Source organism: Octopus bimaculoides, chromosome 9, assembly GCF_046866305.1.
Source record: "Octopus bimaculoides isolate indiv1 chromosome 9, ASM4686630v1, whole genome shotgun sequence".
Classification (NCBI taxonomy): Eukaryota; Metazoa; Mollusca; class Cephalopoda; order Octopoda; family Octopodidae; genus Octopus; species Octopus bimaculoides.
This window is the reverse complement of record NC_142936.1, coordinates 25,449,044-25,472,238: the sequence shown is the minus strand read 5'-3', so window position 1 is coordinate 25,472,238 and position 23,195 is coordinate 25,449,044.

The window sequence follows — 23,195 nt, the reverse complement described above, 5'->3', positions numbered from 1 at the left end:
TAACTCTTTTATGACATTTTGCTGGTCAAGGTTCACATTAGATGTATGTGTCATTTTTCCTTTGATAAAGATAGCTTTTGCACATTTATCAAGGCCAAATTGCATCCTGATGTCATCACTGAATTGTTTAACAATCGCTAGTAGGCCTTTGAGTTGTTGGTCATTTTTTGCAAAGAGCTTTAAATCATCCATGTAAATGAGATGATTTATATTTTTATCAAATATTTTATAACCATACTGTGCATCATTGAGCAATTTTGAGAGCGGTATTAGGGCTAGACAGAAGAGGAGTGGTGATAGTGAGTCACCCTGGAAAATGCCACATGAAATTCTTACATCTCCAGCATTTAGAGATTCATTGTCATTGTTCAACATCAGTGTGGTTCTCCATGATCTCATACTTACAGATAAAAAGTTTCGCAGAGTAGGAGCTATTTTATACATTTCCAGACATTTCCTAATCCAGCTATGTGGTAGGCTATCAAAGGCCTTTTTATAGTCTATCCAGGCTATTGACAAGTTTTTGTGTCGCTTGTGACAATCTTCTAAGATCATCTTATTGATGAGTAGCTGATCTTTACAACCATAAGATCCACGTTTACATCTCTTTTGCTCATTAGGGAATATGCTACTTTCTATTAAAAAACTATAGGTGTACTCGGTTAGGACAGATGTTAGCGTCTTATACATTGTTGTTAAGCAGGTTATGGGGCGATAATTTTTTGGTTCGTTTGTTTCCTCATTTTTTGGAAGCAGGAATGTTAAACCATTAACTAGCCAAGAGGGCATCAAACTAGGATTTTGCAAAACATCGTTGTAAAGTTTTGTTAGCAGTTCATGGCTTTCTGGGAAGGCATTCAACCAGAAGTTAGGAATTTTATCCTTTCCTGGAGACTTCCATTTGCTTGACCTCCTGAGAGCAGATCTTATATCTTCTACCCTGACCCCCTCCCACTTTTGCTCCTCTAAGGAGTCTAGGTCTGTAGCTATTCTATCAATCCAAGGGGCCTTTTCATTGTGTGCTTTATCTTCTGCCCAGATTTTATTCCACAATTCTTGCACTTCTTCTTTTGATGGGACAGACTTTATTGTTACTGGTGTTTTCCCTATCTTCCTGTAGAAATTTTTGGGGTTATTTTTGAACATGTTATTATCTCGGAAGAATTTAACACGCTTTTCATACCTTGCTATGCGGGCAGCTTTAGCACATACCTTTTGCTTGATGGTTTCTATGGTGGCATCAATGTCAACTATGGTTTTCATGTTATATTTTTTCTTTAGTTTTTGGGTCTTTGTAGGTTTGATACTCTTGTCAAATTTAAAGTTTTTCAAACATTCTATGTCAGATCTAAGCAGCTTAATTTGGTGTTGAATGCGTTCTTGCCAAGAAGGCTTTTTGTGGGAGTGTTGTCTTTTTCTAATCTTTTCACCACATAGAATCGTTGAGATTCTTGCGGATGCATAGTACAGGTGGTTGAGATCTGTAATATCAACATCATTAGCTGAAATTATATCCTTAAGTGCAAGGCGGATTTTACCAATTATTTTCAGGTTTTGGTTAGAATTGCGAATTTTGGGGAGAGTGTCGCGTTCATTCATACTAGTTTCTTTAATTTTCAGCCATTCAATCATGATTTGATTTTTTAGATCATGTAGTTCTGTTGCGTCGATTTCTGTATGACTTCCTTCATCTATTTGATTTTCACCTGCCTTAGTGTTTATGGTTGGTTCAGAGAGTATTTTATTTTGCCTATCAGTTACCTTAACTCTTTCAATTATTACTGTATTTTCATCAGCCTTGGGCTGGTTTATAATTATTTCCTCTGTAGTATCTTCTTTAGCTGCAGTTTCATTCTTTTTATCCTTTACTGCTTGCTTAATTTGGTCAATCTCTACTTCAGTTAGTAATTTTTTTTTTTATAATGTTTCTTCTGACGTTGGCAAGTTTATTACTGTCTATGTAGGGTCTTACTGCAAGGTGTTTCTGTCTCCAGTTTAAGTAGGTTTGTACAGTATTAGATTTATCTGTAGGGAAATATATGGCACGGTAGAAGGCTGTAAGAACTTCTTTATTATCTTCCCTAGACCATTTTTCATTCTTTTTCTTTTGGTTATTTGATGACGAGCATGGATGGCCATCTGTTGGAATATTCCGGTTGTGGGGTACTTCCAGCTCCTGTGTGTCGGGAAGATTTGAACCAGTAGCAGATTTCTCGTCTCGGATCTGGTTCATTATCCGAGTAAGTGGTCCTTTATAATCCGGTCTATGACCATTGCGGTTTATATTTTGTTTTATTAACAGTGAGGCATAACAAGCTTCGACGTTGACGCTAGGGGACGGATCTGTCTGTTTAGGGTAAGTTTTTTGAGACAACACCGTCTCCGAGCTTTCGTGACGTAGCTTCTTAAGGCTAGCAGATCTATTTCGAGTGAGTGGCCCTTTGTGATTCGGTCGATAACCACTCTGGTTTGTGATCTGCCTTGTTATCATTGAGGCACGACGAGCTTTGGCGTTGACATTCGGGGACGGATTTGTCTGTTTAGGGTCAGTTTTTTGAGACAAAACCGTCACCGAGTTCTCAGCATGTAAACATTGCTCGTAGCGTAGTTTTTTAAGGCTAGCAGATCGGTATTCATCTGTATTTTTTTTGTTGATAGATTTATCTCCAGGCATAGTGTATTTTTGTGTGTGTGTGGCGTTTTAAACTTATGAATGGTTCACTGTCTGTATTTGTTCACAAAATGAAAATAAACAAAGAAGAAAGAAAAAAAGTTTTGGTTTTGCTTCGTTTGTGATATGTGTTTTCGTATCCGTAAGTGTGTCCTGTGATTTTTACGTAGTTCTGTAAACATTAAGATGCATGTGTAGTTCTATGGGTATCAAAACGTATATATCATTGTGTACACGTTCAAGTGTATGCGTAATTATTCAATATATGTACTTACTATTTTGTTCCATTTCTTTTTTTTTATATAGTTTGTAAACTTTCCGGTGTTGGTTTTGCGTGTGTGATCGCACGTGTTTCATTGAGACATCGTGCATAGGAGGTCCTGTGCTTTGTATTGCAGTGAAATTTCATTTTTTAAGAATAAAAAATATTCTTAAAAAAATTATCTTCGTTAAAAGACCGCTTCCTTCAAATCTTCCACCGGTTCTTTTGGCTAATTCCATCGATGTTATTGGATTAGATATGTTTTTGTATAGGGAGCCCGGTGTAGCACATCCATGTTGTTATTCAGCCCGGTGCTATTCTCTTATTATTATTATTATTATTATTATTATTATTATTATTATTATTATTATTATTATTATTATTATTATTATCATCATCATCATCATCATCATCATCATCAACATCAGCAGCAGCAGCATTAGACAGGACGAAGAGCACGATGCGATTGCAATAGATATTTTATTGGTTGAACTATATTTCGACAGCAAGCCTGTCTTTGTCGAGTTCAAAATAAAAGTGATAAAAATTCAAAATTATGAAATTCAATTATGGACGAGTGCAACTGGCGTTCACCTGGTGATAGAATGACATTATCAGTTTTTAAGTTTCAATTTTATAACAGGCGAATAGAAAAAGACAGAAAAAAGGCAAGAAAAGAAACGAGAAAAAAAAAGGAAAGGGAAATGAAGAAGAATATTCCATCAAACAGTTTTGCGTAAATTTGATGATATTCTGTTGTCATTTTATTCACTCCTCCAGGGCATGGTGGTAATAAATCGCAAACATATTTCTCCTCAGACAATTTGAGTATTGAAAGGAAAGCAGATTCGGAATATCTTCTGAGAATATGCACTTTCAAGTCTTTTTCATTATTGCAGCTGTTTGAAACAAAACATTCGACATTTTCTGCCAAACTACTGTTTTGTGCCTGACGTCACATCTGTGCTCATTAAATATTTTGTATAATTGTTCTGTTGTACAACTAACATAAATGAAACTGTGTTTCGTGCATTTTGTCGCGTACACTAAATAGAAATCACTACATGTCCTACAGGCAGTACAAATCATAACATTTCTGTTATGATTCCTGATGGAATTCACTTGACTCATGTTATTGTACAATGAATCGGGCTCACATTTCTTGCGGCTGTTTTTCTAGGTACAGCGTGCAGATACTCCAATGTTAGTTTTCTTAGTGTCGGAAATAGAGAGCAATAGTTCTCTCGTGTTTTTATTCCGTCTAAAGTCTACAATAGGCGGCTGAGGAAATATCTGTTTGAAACGAGGATATTTTTCCGCAACATGCTGGTAACACACATGCAACACTTTTGAAATTTCGGTACCAGTTAATCACTAAAGGAATTTTGTCACATATCGCATTGTGTTTGCTATGATTATACGTGACGGTTTGACTTATTTTGCTAATCTTAGCTATCTCATTTGCAATTTCCTTTCATCGTGATTCACTGAAAATTCGTTTGATATAATGGTGTACAAAATTATTTGCATGTTTCCAGTAATCCCCTAAATCAGTACAAGTCCTTTTTATCCTCAAAATTGTGATTTCGGATTTAACCGAATTATATAGTGTGGTGGAGGTAAATGTGGAATGCCGTGAGCTTGCAAAATAAATCTGTCACTATTCTGCCTCCAGAAAGCTTAACTTTTCTTTCCAAAAATTGAACGCTAGTTTTTAATAAACTATGTTGCACTTAAATATAGAGCTGCTAGAATAACAGTCAAGGAAACTATCACAGTCAATTAAACTATCCTGTGATCCTTCCCAGACATAGATGACGTCATCAACGAACCGTAACGAAAATATTGGTTCATGACCATGTAGGAATTTCAATGTCTTCAGTAACTGTGTCTAGAATTTCGTCTTGAAGACATTAGCAATATTAACAGCCATGAGGTTACCCGAGTCACGAACCATTAGTGTGGGGATAAAATTTTTGTCCTAACTTCATTCTGTTACTTTGTAACAAAAACCTCAATAACCTAGAGAGAAAATTTGATGGAATACTTTTGTTTGACTGCTTTTCGAAAGCATCCATACACGCTTCTACCCCCTTTATCGTCGTCAGTATTGAGATATAAGGGTGAAATGTCCATGGTTTGCAAAAATAGTTTTCGATATGGATTCGGCGCTTAAGAAAGTTGTTGATTTTTGACACGAAATCAAAAGTATCCCGAATATAGGAAATTGATCTCTTTACAACAAGGTGTAGAAAGCCATCCAAATATTTCGAAATCTTGCAGCGGATATGAATGTTGTACAGCCAAGATTTCGGAATGGCTGGATAGCTTTCTACTCCCTATCGTAAAAAGATCAAATTCCTATATTCGGAATACTTTTGATTCTGTGTTTAAAATCAAGTAGTTTGTTAAGCACCGAACCTATATCGAAAACTATCTTTAATAACCATGGATGTTACAGTGAATCGTGATTAAAGGAGATAGTTAAGATTAGCAAAGAAAGTCAAACTGTCACGTATAACTATAGTAAACACAATGCAATATGTGGCAGAATTCCTTTAGTAATTAAACGGCTTCGAAATTTCGCTGGTATTTCAAAATTTACCAGCATGTTCCACGAAAGTATCCTCGTTTCACAAAATACTTCCTCGGCTGCCTATTGTAGCCTTTAGACGGAGTGAAAATATAAGAGATCTATTGACCTCTGTTCCTGACTCTAAGAAAACTAATATTGAAGTATCTGCACAATATACCTTGAAAAACAGCCGCAAGAGAGGTAAGCTCGGCTCACTGTGCAACAACATGAGTCAAGTGAATTCCATCAGGAATCATAACTAATGTTATGATTTATACAGATGGTGGGACATGAAGAGATTCCCATTTGGTGTACGCGGCAGAATGCATGAAACACAACTTTATTTATGTTGATTGTACAACAGAACAATTAAACAACAGATTTAATGGGCACAGATATGACGTCAGACGCATTAGCAGTAGTTCGACAGAACTTGCTGAACATTTCGTTTCAAGCGGCTGCAATTTTGGACAAGACTTGAAACTGCATAGTCTCCGAAAATATTCTGAGTCTGCTTCACTTTCAATACTCAAAATAAATGAGAAGAAATATGTTTGCGGATCATTAACATCACGCCCTGTAGGAAATAAATAATATGACAGGTGAATATCATAAAATTTACACAAAGCTGTTTGATTAAATATTCTTCTTCCATCTTCTTTCCGTTTTGTTTTCCTTTTTTCTCGTTTTTTCTCGTTTTTTCTCTGTCTTTCTTGCTATTCGCCTGTTATAAAATTGAATCTTAAAAACTGATGATGTCATTCCATCAACATGTGGACGCTAGTTGCTCTCGTTCATAATATAGATTTGAATTTTTATAAATTTGAATTTTTATCACTTTTCATTTTGAACTCGACAACGATAGGCTTGCTGTCGAGATATCGTTCAACCAATAAAATATCTATATATCGCGCTCTTCGTCATGTCTCTTTACCTTTGTGAAGTGTTACGTCAATAATTTCAGATTATTATTATTATCATCATCATCATCATCATCATCATCATCATCATCATCATCATCATCATCATCATTATTATTATTATTATTATTATTATTATTATTATTATTATTATTATTATTATTATTATTATTATTATTATTATTAAGGTGGTGAGGTGGCAGAATCGTTAACTGCAAAACACTTAGCAGTATTACGTCTGCCGCTTGTTCTGAGTTCAAATCCCGCCGAGGACAACCTTCCGTTCCATCCTTTCGGAGTCGATTAAATAACTACCAGTTATTGACTGTGAATTTGAGATCTTGTGCTTCAAGTAGAAAGAACTGTTATTATTATTATTATTATTATTGTTGTTGTTGTTGTTGTTGTTGTTGTTGTTGTTGTTGTTATTATTATTATTATTATTATTATTGTTGTTGTTGTTGTTGTTGTTGTTGTTGTTATTATTATTATTATTAGAGCGCGATGCGATTGTAATAGATATTTTATTGGTTGAACGATATTTCGACAGCAAGCCTGTCTTTGTCGTATTCAGAATAAAAAGTGATAAAGATTCAAAATTATAGCAATTCAAATCTAAATAATGAACGTCAGCAACCAGCGTCCACACTTTAATGGAATGACGACATTAAGCTTTAAGTTTCAATTTTATAACAGGCGAAAAGAAAAGGGCAGAAGAAAAAGTGAAAAAAAAAATTAAACTAAAAAGAAAAGGATGGAAAAAGAAAAATATTTAATCTAAGAGATTTTTATAAATTTGATTATATTCTCATGTCATTTTATTCATTCCAACAGGGCGTGACGTTAATAACCCGCAAACATATTTCTTCTCATTTATTTTGAGTATTGAAAGTGAAGCAGATTCGGCATATTTTCTGAGAATATGCACTCTCAAATCTTTTTCAAAATTGCAGCCGTGCGAATCAAAATGTTCGGCAAATTCTGTCGAACTACTGTTAATGTGCCTGACGTCATTTCTGTGAAATCTTTTGTTTAAATGTCCTGTTGTACAACCAACATAAATCAAGTTGTGTTTCCTGCATTCTGTCGCGTACGCTAAATAGGAATCGCTCTATGTCCCACCTTCTGTATAAATCATTACATTTCTTTTATGATTCCTGATGGAATTCACTTGTTGTACAATGAATCGGGCTTACATCTCTTGCGACTGCTTTTCAAGGTACATTGTGCACATACTACAATGTTTATTTTATTGGAATCAGGAATAGAGATAAATAGTTCTCTTTAATCGTGATTCACTATAACCGCGTATAACATAATTACCTGTCAGTACAAATTCGTTTTATCCTCAAAAATTGGGATTTCGGGTTTGACCGAATTATATGATGATCGGAACGGTGATGGAGGTAAATGTGAGATGACGTGGGCCTCCAAAATAACTCACTATTCTGCGTCCAGAAAACTTAACTTTTGTTTCCACAACTTCAACGTTAGTTTTTGAAAAACTAGACGTCAATTTTATGTTGGACTTAAAGCCATGGCTTTTACCATAACAGTCACAGAAATGCAGGAAATCAAATAAACTATTTTGTGATCCTTCCCAGACGAGAAAGACGTCATCAATGAACCGTAACGAGAGTATTAGTTCATGACCATGTAGGGATTTAAATAACTTCAGCAACTGTCTCGAATTTAGTCATGCAGATATTAGCGAAAGTAACTGCCATGGGGTTACCCATGGCGCGCCCCCTCCTCTGGTTGTAAACTTTTTGTCCAGACTTCATTGTGCTACTTTGTAACACGAACCTCAATAGCCTACAGGGGAAATTTGATGGAATACTTTTGTTAGACCGTTTTGTGAAGGCATACATGCATGCTTCTACCCCTTCATCATGGTCAATATTGAGATATAAGGAAGAAACATAGGTGGTTACCAAAAATCATTATTTGTTGTCTTAAGAAATGAGAGGAGACGATATTAGGACCTCTCGGCCTTATAGTATTATTATAAGTATAGTAAAATTTGTCAAACTAAAGTAGTAACAAGTAAATAACAAGATATGAATTATAGTAGTAATAATAGAATTATAATAGTGAACAAGTAAATAATTACCTCGGTTGATAATTACCCATAATGGTTAACAAGTGACGTTGTGAAACTGTCGAGTCGACGGCGACTAAACCGGCAAGTCCACTAAGCTTGTTTCTCGGTGAGGAGAGTGTATTTTCGACACCCTGCGGGATTAAAAACAAAGCCCGGTAGAGGCATAGGAACTAAGAAGTGTCAATGGCCATTCCGAAAACGGGTAGACAGAACTCGTGAGTCTTGGTTGGCAATCTACCTAGGAGAAGGAATACTCTGATTTAAAACTGGAGTAGGTAGGACTCCTTAGTCACAGTGAGGACATTCTGTCAGTGTCTAACGTCTCCATGCCTGAAATGAAGGCAAATGAACAGCGAATCGGGACTTAATCCTGGAGCAATAATTGGATGAAGATACGAGACCAACTGACTCTCACCTATCTCGTAGTTAGCATCATGATCATCTTCCCCCAACACATAGAAATAAGAAGGAAACAGACCCAACTTATGGGTAGTAAGTGCTCAGTAAGTGCTCTGCAGTCTTACGTGACGATCTTACTAGGGATGGTGTATCGATAAACTTAGAACACATACCTCAATGTTAAGTGAAAATTACTAATACAAATGTATCAAATAACGGTGATAATGATGCTGGAACCAAAAGTGAAAGCTTTTCGCCCGGCAGGTGTTCTGTGGTTGAGTTGCGCAGGACCCAGAGACTGCCTGTACACAAAGATAGAGGTAGAGAAGAAAGTGGAATAAGGAGGCAAACCGAACGGTAATTGAATGCTGAATCAGGAGTAAACCTAGCAGAAGGGGATTCCAACAACGAATGAAAGTAAAGTGGAATTATTATTATTTTCATATAAACTCAACAGATTAGACTGTTGGAAAAGAAAAGATCCTAACATCGGAGCCCTGGAAAGTGTGAGTAAAAATCTTCAGAAGTATGTGGAAGAAATAAGGGCTGCAATACAGGTGATCCTAACATCGGGCTACAACAAGTAACATTAAATGCCAAGAAACCTCCTAAGTGTCCTATATGTCCCTAATAACATTGTTTTCTGGAGCTGTACTAAACTGGGTTTTATGCTATTTCCTCTATATTTCTCTTTAGATATTTAGGAATAGCGCCAACTGCACCTATAACTACTGGGATAATTTTATCCACACTTTCCATAGTCTCTGTAAGTCAACAGCTGGGTCTAGTTACTTTGCTAATTTTCTATACTTCTCACATTGATGTTTTCATCATTGGGACTATAAAGTCTATTATCTGGCATTTTCTATTCTCTTTATCTACTACTACCAAATCAGGCCGTCCAACTTCTGTTACTCTGTCAGTTGGAATATTAAAGTCCCAAAACATCTTATATTTCTTACTTTCTAGGTGTTTACTAGTTTCATGTTCATAGCATTTATCAGTATGTTCAAGTCCTAGCTTTCTACATAGCTCCCAGTGGATTGCTCTCCTTAGATTGTCATGTCTTTTCTTGTATTCTTTGTGCCAGGATGCTGCATTCACTTATTATTATTATTATTATTATCAGTAGTAGTAGTAGTAGTAGTAGTAGTAGTAGTAGTAGTAGTAGTAGTAGTAGTAGTAGTAGATCAAGGGAGCGAGCGGTGCACGCCATCAAAGTGACACTAGTGTAAAATATAGGAATTCTAGTATACTCATCATGACTACTCGTCCGATAAGGGTACACCAGACACATGCATCACAAATATATGCAAGGACATGGTGATCTCATATCAAGATAAACAGTGCATGGCCATGCCGGTGGAGCCCAGTTTACAATTTTCTTCATATTGAGTAGCCCATCCTGCTCAAAAGGTCCCTGAATAAGGTATGTTTAAGGATGCTGAACGAAACATCCACGTTTCCAGAGATGAATTATTCAAACTCCAGAGAATTCCTCTCAAAACATGGCTATGATGCACCCCTCACATCTTCTGCTCTTGGTCAGAGATACACATCATTATTAATGTTATTGTTGTTATTGTTGTTGTTGTTGGTGTTGTCGTCGTTGTCGTTGTTGTTGTTGTTGTTGTACTAAATGCAAGATTAAACAGAAAACGTTTCTACTTGCTTAGTAGAATACTTAATAATAGAGTACACCTTTCACAACAAAAGAATTGTTTTCCTACGTTACAGGCCGATAAAGGAATTCAGTATGGAAGTATTACGTATAAACCTGAGAATGGCATTTTATTCTAATCTGATCTTTTCAGAAGTAATGAACGATCCGTTACCTTTTATATCTTCCCAAAGAAATTCACCACAATACACCTCTCTGCTCTTTCTCTTTTTCCCTTCCTATCAATATCTATATCTATATATATATACATATACACATAAGTGCATGCATTTACGCATATATGTGTGTGTGTGTGTATGTGTGTGTGTGTGTGTGTGTGTGTGTATTTATAGATGTATACTGATATATAAATGTAGATAGATAGATAGATAGATATATAGATAGATAGATAGATAGATAGATAGATAGATAGATAGATGTGTGAATATTTATCTACATGCACACCATATATTGCATCTAAATTTCATGAAATTGATTTATTCTATTAATTCTAAATACGGGTCAATCAAACGACCAAATCTGTATTCGCTATGGTTAGTAAGCATATTCTAGAACATATTCAGAACAGAAAATGTAATTTCTTTACCACTATGGAAGAACATACGTTTGTAATAGGAAACTTTAGCGCTTTTATCATTGAATAACTCTCTGAATACATGAAGTATGCTATAACAGAATTCCATCCTCCGTAACTAAACTAATTCTTCCGGAACTCTGCTTTTGCCAACAGTATCGTATGAATTAATGAATTAGATATAAGCCCACTATGCACGCAAGTAAATAATGCATGTTTTTCAATAACACTTGCTGAGTTAACATAAAGGAACGGAACTGTTTGATATTTCCAAGACATCCCACAATGTGGCGAAAATAGTTTAAATTATTTGAATCTTTTTTTCGGATATTTGCATAAGAACATTTCAGCGAATTTTATGCAGAAAATATGATGTTATATTCTTACTCAACATCAATGGTTTTTATCTCGACATCATGATGTTAATAAAGTACAAAATTAGTTTAAGAAATACAGTTGACACTAACTGCAAAGTAATTGATTATCTGAGTAATACCTAAAATTTAGAATTAAATTAATAATATTCTCACCGAAACATCTTTAACGGTTATTCTATGTCAATATAAATTTGTATCATCTTCTCATTAGTCTAACAAATGTGTTTCTATTATAAGCAAAAGTATATCTTAATAACCGCCTTCCTTACAACTTACAACTTTTCATTAGTATAAAGATGGCATTCATCGTAACGCTAATCCTACATTAAATGTACAATTAGATTGATTAGAGCTAAAATGAGTCTTCAAGTTTATTCGACTTTCGATTTTGTAAATTTAAACAGGAGGAAATAATGTCATCAACCAAAGTCCTATGATATCAATTCCTCTTGTTTCTATGGTTAAAGTGTAATATATATGCCGAATATCTCTAAACGAAATAACATAGAATATAATCAGATTTTAGATTAAGCGAACAGACATATAGAGCTATAGACGGCTTAAATTTAACTTATTTTCATTTTCCGATGAATCATAGTTTCCATAAAATTTTATAGGAAGATAGTTGGAGTAAGCTAATGTCAATGTAAAAAAATAACTTTGCAAATCTCATTAATTACTTTAATTCTAGAAAGTTTTCCAATATCAATAACTAAAGTTCTGCTATATGCATATGTGTGTGTGTGTGTGTGTGTGTGTGTGTGTGTGTGTGTGTGTGCGTGTGTGTGTGTGTGTGCGTGTGCGTGTGTATCTCTTAAATAGCAATAAAGAAAACAATAATTATTTACAAGATAATGACAGCTTAAACGATGGCAATCTTAGGCTATTTTCGATGCCAAAGTATTCACTTCGCATTTATGGCTGATTTATGTGGTAAAGCGGTTGAAAGTTCAGAAATATTTAGAATAATATAGCATATAATAATATATTTCTGCAGCTGCCTTACGCTTTCTGTTAATCCATGAATGTTTCTTACACAGAGTTTGCAGGATCCAGTCTTCATCCATGCTTCTATTTAGAGATCTATGAAAATATTGGATATTGTGGAATTTTTGCCACAGATGAGTGAATTCACTATAATTTTTATAGTCAAGCAATATGATTTTTCAGATACATTTTGAAGACACTCATGAAGGAAAACTTTATTGTTGGCATAGAATTGTGTTTTTATTGACTGATTTGTTCATATTCTTCCTTTTTTTATGGCTGAAGATATGAATATATATTAGTGCAAGCGTTTGAAATCTTTTACTTGTTTGTGAGCTTGTATTTACCGAAACGAGTGCATAAAACGTGTGTGCCTTTTTTACGACGAAAGGAGTGCACGGACACACGCGCGTGCAGACACTCATACACGCACATATAATCCATAGTCTATCAAGTCATCCTAATTACATCACTGATAGTGTAGTGAAGATTATAATGATTACAATTAAACCAAATGAGTGAATATCATATCTGTTTGTCCGATGTAGTGTTCTCGACAAACTTAACATTTTATGTTGCATGCTAGGGAGTCTGATTCGCAACAGAACATTTTAATTTCAAGGAGAGGCCCTCATTGAAATTGAATTCGGAGACTTCTGATAGGTAGTCACATACTGCATTGCTTGATCGGTTGCATTTCCAGATTTTAGCTACGTGTGTCTATGTAGCATTGGCGAATATCGTTTTTAATGATTTTGTTTGTCTCTTAGATTTTGTAATTTGATGTTTTTTCCAAAACATTTTTCATTTTTGGTGTAAATGTTGGTGTTCTTTGGTTTGAAAGTTGAACTATTTTCAATATTTATTTTCTTCTTTGTATTTTGTCGTTCAAGTTCTTCGATGATTAATTTGTTTTGCTTTCTGAATTTAAAATTTATCATCCTTTGAAGGTTATTTTTCAGTTCGTTTCGTTTATGGTCTCTTGATCCGGAGTCTGACTCAATTGTACAGATTCTTTTTGCTAAGTTGTGTAATATGTTACTTTGCATCTTTTGCAAGTAATATATATATATATTAAAAGGAGGTATTGTTGTTTCTACTATTAATATTAAAATATAACTATTGGTTATTAAAATATCTAAGAAAGGGATGTGATCATTACTGAATTCAAAGGCGAATTGAATGTGAAGATGTATGGTGTTTACAAAATTTGGAAATTGCTTCAATCAGTAAATATTTTCCCTCCATAAAATAAAACAACCGTCTCCAATTCTCTGCCAGTTTCCTTTTTAAAATCAGCTAAATTCATCTTCCTGAATTAACAAAGGACATTTGCTAGATTTTCAGTTCATGGAATCCCATGGCTAGTTTGGCATATATAACTTTGGTTTGTCGTCAGGCTTTGTTACTGACATGGAGTAATTATATTGTAAAATGAATTTTCTATCTATTCAGTCTAGTATCACATAGGAAAAGGTGTCTATCCAATATTCAGTTGACCCGATTCCGTAGTTATGTAGGATGTTACAATACACATCAAATTTTGCTATGTCCATATTTTTGCTTTTTGTATTAGGTAGATTGTTGAGTATATCAGAATTGTCTCATAAAACGCTTTATATGCTTGAGAAAAGACTTTGATAGAATGTCGATATATATATATATATATATATATATATATATATATATATATATATATATATAAAGGAAAAGAATCTGAAAATGTAGGAGTCTTTTAAAAGTGTCTATTGACTTAACCGGTTTCACTTATTTAAAAAGATTTTCAAAAGTAAAGTTGGAGGCTTTCTGTATCTTTTGTGGTGTCAAAAATTAGTCCACAAAAATGTATTCAAATCAAGGGAAAGAGTCTTTAACAACGATAAGAGAAAGTTTTAGGTTTTGTGTATCCTCTTTGATGAGTCAAAAATAGTTTACATAAAAGCATTCAGATCAGGTAATAAAACATTTTACATTGATAAGGAGATAAAAAATAAGTTTACATAAATATATCCAAATCAAGTAATACAATTTTTGAAAAGAAGATAAAATGTGTCTGGTTTGTGAATCAGTTGGTACTACAGTTTTAGTCTCACTGTGATCAGAAACCATAATTGTTTGCTACATCCTAAATTGACAAATAGGTGAGTAGAGAAATAACAGACCATTTATATTTCTTGAACCTGGTTGCAGAGTCCTGCAACTGGATGGAATTTAACAGAGATGGTGGCTCAAAATTGCCTTCTTTTCATAAAACAATGTGGCTGTTTGTTAGCAGTTACCTGATCAAAAGATGGTTCTGTTCTTGAAAAAGGTCGCTTAGGATTGCTTTTTCTCTAAAAACAATGTGGTTGGTCGATGTGGCACGTGATTGTTCAGATTTATAATAGTTGTGAATTGTTCTGATTTTTAATAGTCGTAATTTCTAATGGTTGTTGTGGAGCCAAGAAAGGCTTGTTTGGTGAACTGGTTCTGTTATGGTGCAGTAGATTTGGCTGGTGTTTTGGGATTTATATGTATGACGCATAAGTAAAGAATAGTGTGTATTTGCGTGTGAGTGAATGGGTGTATATATGTGTGATTTTCTCTGGTCAGTGCGGTGCGTTCGTGAACGTGGTTATGTGTGTGTGTTATAATTGTCCGGACGGTGCGTGCATGCGTGTGTATGTGTGTGTTATACTTGTCAGAGATGTGTGTATACGTATGTGTGCGAATGTGTGTGGGTTGTGTTTGTCGGGGTGCCGTGTGCGCGCGCACGACTGTATGTGTGCAATACTCTACTTTCTGCACACATGCATACACCCTACACGCATTCGCAATACCCTTATCTTCCAGGAACATACATCTACAACAAACACAGACACACTCATATATACACACATCCATACACACATACTAACACATAAGCAGATACAAAAATACAATACAATCCACGCACACACACGAACACAATTATCCATTCCCCAGTAAAAACCACACACATACATTCCTAGAAAAACACACATACACACGCCAGTACAATTTAACAGTCACAACGAACAGTCACAGACACACACATACACAGGTTCATGCACGTACACACTTACACATGCACTCACCACCCTGACAAACACAAAGCACACGCACGTACACAGAGACCACTTTCAGAAATACAAATAACACACACACGCATACACACACATACAGAGTTGCGCGCGCACACACTGCCACGGCAAACATAACACTCACACACGTATACACGCAGACACATGCTCACATACACACACACACACACACACACACACACACACACACACGAGCACACATGCACACCACCCTGACAAACGTAACACACGTACACATGTACACACACGGACACACACACACAGTGCCCTGACAAATATAAGACACACATACACACGCATACTCAGTTACACACGTACGCACAACACCCGAAAAATTATATCACACACATACACAAAGATGCGCACACTCATGCCCACGTACACGCACATATCACCCTGATCAGAAAAAACACATACACTTACACGCAGATACACGCCATTCTTTGTTTATCAGTCATACACATAAAACCCAAAACACCAATCAAAAGTACTGAACCATTACAGAACCAGCTCACCAAACAAGTATTTCTTGGCTTCACAACAACTATTAGAAAACAGAACAATCGTGAACTATCTTTTGACCATGTGCCTGTCATCAACCACCCACTATTTGTAGGGAGAAAGAAATTCTAAGCGACATTTTTTCAAAAACAGAACCATCTTTTGATCATGTGACTGCCATGAACCAATCACATTGTTTTTTTTTTAATGAAGGTAATTCTGAGCCACCGTCTCTGTATAGAATAATGGTAACTGTTAAATTTCATCCAGATATGTGATCCTGCAACCAGATCCGAGAACTATAAATAGTCTCTTTTTTCTCTATTCATCTCTTTCTCAATTTAAGGTGCTGCAAACAATTACAATTTCTGATTACACTGAGACTAAAACTGTAGTACCAACTGATTGTCAGATCAGACACATTTTATCTTCTTGTCAAAAATTGTATTACTTGATTTGGATACATTTATGTAAACTAAGTTTTATCTTCGTATCGTTGTAAAATATTTTATTATCTGATCTGAATGTTTTTATGTAATCATCTCAGAGGATAAACAACGCCTCGATCTTTTTCTTATCATTGTCAAAGACTCTATCACATTTGAATACATTTATATAAACTAATTTTAAACACCACAGATGATACACAAAGCCTCACACTTCACTTTTGAAAATCTTTTTTAAATAAACGAAATTGGTTAGGTTAATAAATACTTTTAAAAGTCTCATGCATTTTCAGATTCATTTCCTTATAGTTTTCCTCCTGCATTAACACCTAATTTTGCTTCGTTTATATATCCATTCCCCAGTAGAAAAACACACACATACATTCCTAGAATCTGTGTGTGTGTGTGTGTCTGTGTGTTTGTGCGTGTGTGTGCGTGCGTGTGTGCGTGTGTGCGTGTGTGCGTGTGTGTATTTGCGTGTGTGTGTGTGCGTGTGTATGTGCGTATGTGCGTGTGCGTATTTAACAATATAAAACAATATGTGTGTGCCTATATTTATATATATATATATATATATATATATATATATATATATATATATATGTATAACAATACGAAGCAAATAATTCTCGAAAAAGTAATTTGCGAAAATATCATTGACTCTGTTATTATCTAGTGTAACAATTTCTTTTTCTATAGTTTTAGCTCAGAGCTGCGGCCATGCTGATGAAAAATGATAATAACAGAATCAATAACATAGGCGATTGCAACCCCCCCCCCACACACACACACAAAAAGGCATTAAGTAGCTGAATGATTAAAATTAATCAAAGGACACAATAAGTATGTCTACCTGCTGGAAATGATAGTCAAAACTCTTATTGAAATCGCTAAAATACACTGATAATAGCTACAGAAATCAACCGTCCGAAGGCAAACGGGCTAAGACAATATCCCAATGTACATTCAAGTATTTGGACTCACGTGTATTTTGGCGATTTAAGTAAGAATTTTGCCTGTTATTTCCAGCAGGTACACATACTTATTATGTCCTTTGAATAAGTTTAGTGCATCAGCTATATATATATATATATATATATATATATAGAGAGAGAGAGAGAGAGAGAGAGAGAGAGAGAGAGAGAGAGAGAGAGAGAGAGAGAGAGAAAGAGACAGACAGACAGACAGACAGACAGACAGACAGACAGACAAACATAGAGATAGACAGACAGACATATAGACAGACAGACAGACAGACAGACAGACAGACAGATAGATAGATAGATAGATAGATAGATAGATAGATAGATAGATAGATAGATAGATAGATAGATAGATAGAGCTAGAGGTTACTGTAGCTTAACGTCCGTTATACAAATATCTTGCTTCACTCTATTAAATTAATACAGAATTTAATTAACCATGACACAACTTCATTCCCATAGAATAGTTCGTTTAAAGAAATAAGAAAAGGAATAAGTATAAATATACATACTTTTGTTTCAACTAAATGTGCACATCGACTGTCATCACACATTTTCTGCTGACATACAAACATACAAATACCTGAAAACATATATCTTTCTCTGTATATATATATTATATATATATATATATATATATATATATATATATATATATATATATATATATATATATATATATATATATATATATGTATGTATGTATGTATGTATGTATGTATGTATGTATGTATGTATGTATATATATATATGTGTGTATGTGTACCGTAACTTCTAGCTGTGTCGTCAAATATTTGAAGAATACTTGTTTTATTGGAATCTGGTGTTGCATTTTCTGCAGATGGCATTTAAGGAGGTATCTCTGCGTGTGATGATGTGAATTGATTTATTTTGCATACTTATTTAAGGGTTTCTTAGTTTGTATAACTTTAGACGGAATACTAAGAGAGAAGAAACATTTAATCTATTTCTGTAAATGTTACGCCATCTCAAGATCTCCATATAGATATTATACAAGCGTAGGCGAAAAATTCATAAGCTGATTATGAAGGAGTAATGCTTGGGCTGTGAAATCTTGCACACAATAATTTCAACTCTTCTTAATAATATCTGCGTTATTACCTTCCAGATAAACGCACATCTGACATTTCACAAAAGACTTCAAAAGTAAATAGGTGCGACTTCTCTTGAAAATGGACAAAACCTGGCTTTGTAGTGTTATCAGGTACCTGTAGCAAAAGGGTTTAGCTACCCAAGGACATTCATGCTGATATGATTGCTACATTAGGGGATGATGTTCCAGCTTTGTCAACGTTGCAAAAGAGGGCAGCTGAATTACGGAGAGGAAAGGAGAGTCTTGGAGTTTACCCAAGGTCTGGACGTCTTGCCACGTTTTTTAGCACCTGAACAAAAGTGAACTAAGTTGATCACATCACAGATAAATGTGACGTTGTTTCAGACACATCCATCTGATTTCCTTGAACATTTCCTAACAGAAACTGAGTGTTTGCTTCATCACTTTCAAGAAGGGACAATCCACGCAGTGTTCCAAAGTAGACCAAAGTCATTTCATCTGCAGAGATGCTGGTGATCTCAGTTTTGAGGCACTCAAAAATATCACATGTATGGAGAGTGCTATGCCAACATGCTGAGGCAGTTACGAAGCGCTATCAATACCTAACTCCCAGGAAAACTGACGAAAGTGAACTTGTTTCATCAGGTTAATTCTCCAACACACAAATTCTTGGTTTCAATGGCTACTGTGCGTGGCAGTGGTTTCAAACTGGTTGATCACCGTTCGTATTCTCCTGATTTGGCTCCATCCGATAATCATATTTTCTTCATTATGAAAAAAAAAGCACTTGTCTGGGAACCAGTATCGAAATGACGCTGACGTCAAATCTGCTGATGATTACTTTCTTACCAACAGCATGAAAATTTCTTCACCAATGGGATTCAAGCACTTCAACACTGGTGGAAGAAATGTGTAGACCGCAAGAGGGACTATGCTGAAAAGCAAATCTCATCTGGTTACATTTCATGAGAGTACCTTGGTCAGCCTGTGAAATTTTCTGCTAACCCTCGAATTCTCATTTTTCGAAAACTAAATATTTGTGACTGCTTTTATATCTAGCCTTTTTAACGAAAGTTACAACCGTCATTAAATAGGACGATTGATTGTCTGACAAATATTAATGTTTCTATGTCGCCATCTGTGATGATAGGCTAATGTTGTACCAAATCTAGGAAATTTAGTAATTACTTTTATTATGGACGAGATGTTTTTGTATTCGTTGATATCAAAATGTGAGAATGTATATTCTATTTTATCTGGGATATATGTATCACTAATGCAGTGCTCTGTGTATGTAACTATAGTGTTAAATTAGGTACCCAATATAGTCAGTGTTTTTAGATTAATCTGTCTGAAAGTATTTAACATTTTCCTGACAGTTCTATTGATTAGGTATACGTTTTAATAGTGGTAATTGCATTTTTGTCTTCTATTGTTCGTTGAGTTTTGTTAGTTGGAATCATTCTGTATTTTCTTGTTATTAATGGTTGTTAGGCGTGCCTTACTACGCTTTTACTACCTGATATTTTACTAGCTAATTCGAAATGTGCTTGGGTCAAATATTGTTCGAGTGAGTAGTGGGTACTTATTGATACAGAAAATGTTAAATTATGCCAAGTGGACATTCAATAGAAATTTCTCGTTCCTAGTTGTGTGCGTTCATGAATTTTCATGATTTTGCTATAAACAATCAAACAGCAGTGCATCGCTTTTTTTATTTTTCTTTCTCTATTAAATAACGCTTTGACATGACTTTTCTAGTGTACTTTTTATCAAACTATTCGGTAAATTTCCAAGAACCTAAACTAGTTGGTTTGAATTATGCTATATATATATATATATATATATATATATATATATATATATATATATATATATATATATATATATATATATATATATCTGTGTGTGTGTGTGTGTGTGTGTGTATGTGTGTGTGTGTGTATCTTTGAGTTGCTTGGATTTTCATAATGATTTAACTTTATACTCAAGTAATTAGTTATATTTACTGTAATTTTCAACTTGAGGGAACTAAGGGCCTTCATGAATTTATATGTTTATATTTCTAGAAATTAACAAACACTAATTTCTGCAAACAAATCCGTTGGGGGTGTGGAATATTTGAATTAAGTTTAAAATATATAATTTATTTCGATTTGAAATATCATCCGAATCTCTGAATCTCAGATAAAATATGTGTTACTATCTTAAAAGCGTTTAAGCAACTGACCCTGAATGGGAAGATCTGCAAAGAGGTCGTTGACTTGTTTTGGAGAATTTGTTGCAATTGCTTCCTCAAGAGTCATATGCCAATGATGATCACATTCGTCGCAAAAAATCATAAAACAATCGCAGTGATGAAAACATAGGAATCCAAAATTTCAGGATTATAGGTCTGGATTCAGCCCGGAATGTTCTTAATTTTCTCACGGAGTCAACCTGATTCCAAAATGGTATGATATTTTGGGCTACGGCCTCTAGGAATAAAGTTGAAAAAGTGTGACACACTGCCATACTGACATTCACATTTATTATAATATATTATACTATATTATATTATATTATATTATATTATATTATATTATATTATATTATTATATTAAGGTGATAAGTTAGCACGGTATTTTGTCTGCCGTAAGGTTTTTAGTTTGAATTCCGCTGAGGTCGACTTTGCCTTTCATCCTTTCGGGGTCGATAAAATTAGTACCTGTTACGTACTAGAGTCGATGTAATCGACATAATCTCTCCCCCCTCCCCAAATTTGAGGCGTTGCGATTTCAGTAGAAATGATTTATCAAAGTTGAAAATGTGTGGCACACTGACATTCACATTTATTATATGAGATATGTTTAAGCAAAGTTGTACATGGTTAAGCAAAGTTGTACATCAACTCCCTGTTTCTCTTACATACGCTCTCTTTCTTTCTCGTTTATTATTACTCCCACTGCCGCCATCAGCACTACTACTTTTAATAAAACATCAACTCTCCCTAAACTTCTTTGTCACTCTTTCTCTCCCTCTCTCTTTTCTTTCTCTATCTGTCCTTGCCACCACCCTCACCATCTCTATGCCTATTATTACTCTCACCCCAGCATGAGTAATAGTAGGAGTGTCACAGAATAGTGAAAGAGGGGGTGTCTAAGTATGACACACTGATACACAGAAATTAGTTTTCGCATTAATTATATTAGATGTTTTGTAGTTTTCAATCCTACGGTTTTAAAGAAGAGGGTTGTTTTTTTTTTTGGTAGAGGCCTACAGTAATATTTATATGACACTCACTATGATAGTGGGCTGGAGTTTTTCTAGAAATCTTAGTAATAGTTCTCTATTATAGAAGTGTAGTATGTGATAATATCAAAATGAGTGAATAACATTCTTGACTGTCTGAGGGTGTAGAATTGATGAACAAATGTTCCAATGTGCTGATATAGAACGTTTGTGGATTATTCTGTTATTTTCTCCTTTCTGATATTACATGTTCTTCTTAATTTGGTATCAATTGGTTTGACAACTCTGATTTTTTAGTATATTTTTTAGTATATTTTGATATTGGGCTGGTGATCCTTCATAATATTTTTTTTTCTTTTAGTGCTGACTACTCTGTCGCCTAAGTTAAGATTTGATGCTAATTTATAAAAATATTTATGTAATTAATTATGTTATTGTTGGTTTGAAAATTCAATAAAACACGTTGTCTGTAGATTATTGTATTATTGTAAGAGTTGAATCCCATTTTGCGTGTTCTTACATTTAAATGTCTCCACACGAGCCCCTTTAAATACCATAATACATTCCAACAGCGGTAACATGAGATCCCGATAGAACAAGGCATTCTCATTTTCTTTTCCTTTCTTTATTTTCAGTCCTCTAGAAATATTTCTCATCTGAACCGGAGATAAGGTTAGATTGACCTCTCGTACACATAAATCTCCTATGTCAAAACAAATGAGCTACAGTAATTCAATACATCTGACACATTCTTCCCCGTACAATAGCTTGTTTTCAGAACACATATAAAGGAAAAGACATTTTCATTTCCTTCCTTTTTAATAGATGCATACAATAACCGCCATCACAAGGCTTCTACTGATAAACAAAGACAGGCGTGCATCCCAAAAGACACACAGGCGCACATGCACATGCTTCTCAGGAGAGAAACCAACACAACACATACGCTCTCAAAGTCATACATACGCACATATACGTTTCAATAAATACAAATACCCATATAATACACACGCACGTGCAAAAACATATCCAATGAAACACACACATATAAGTGTGCTTCAAACCTAAGCGGTTTCAGCGTTCATAAGTCCTCTTGTCTTACCACATCCCGCACCAGAAATATTCCACACAGACACATACACACAAAAACCAACTTTCCATACACAAACATACACTCAGACATAAAATAACATATTTGATAAGTTATTTTGTTACTCTCTGTACGCGTTTTCCCGTGCTTTATCGCTGCAATAATTTTCGATAATATTTCTGCTAAAATACTTTAAAAAAACTGTTGTTAAAACACGT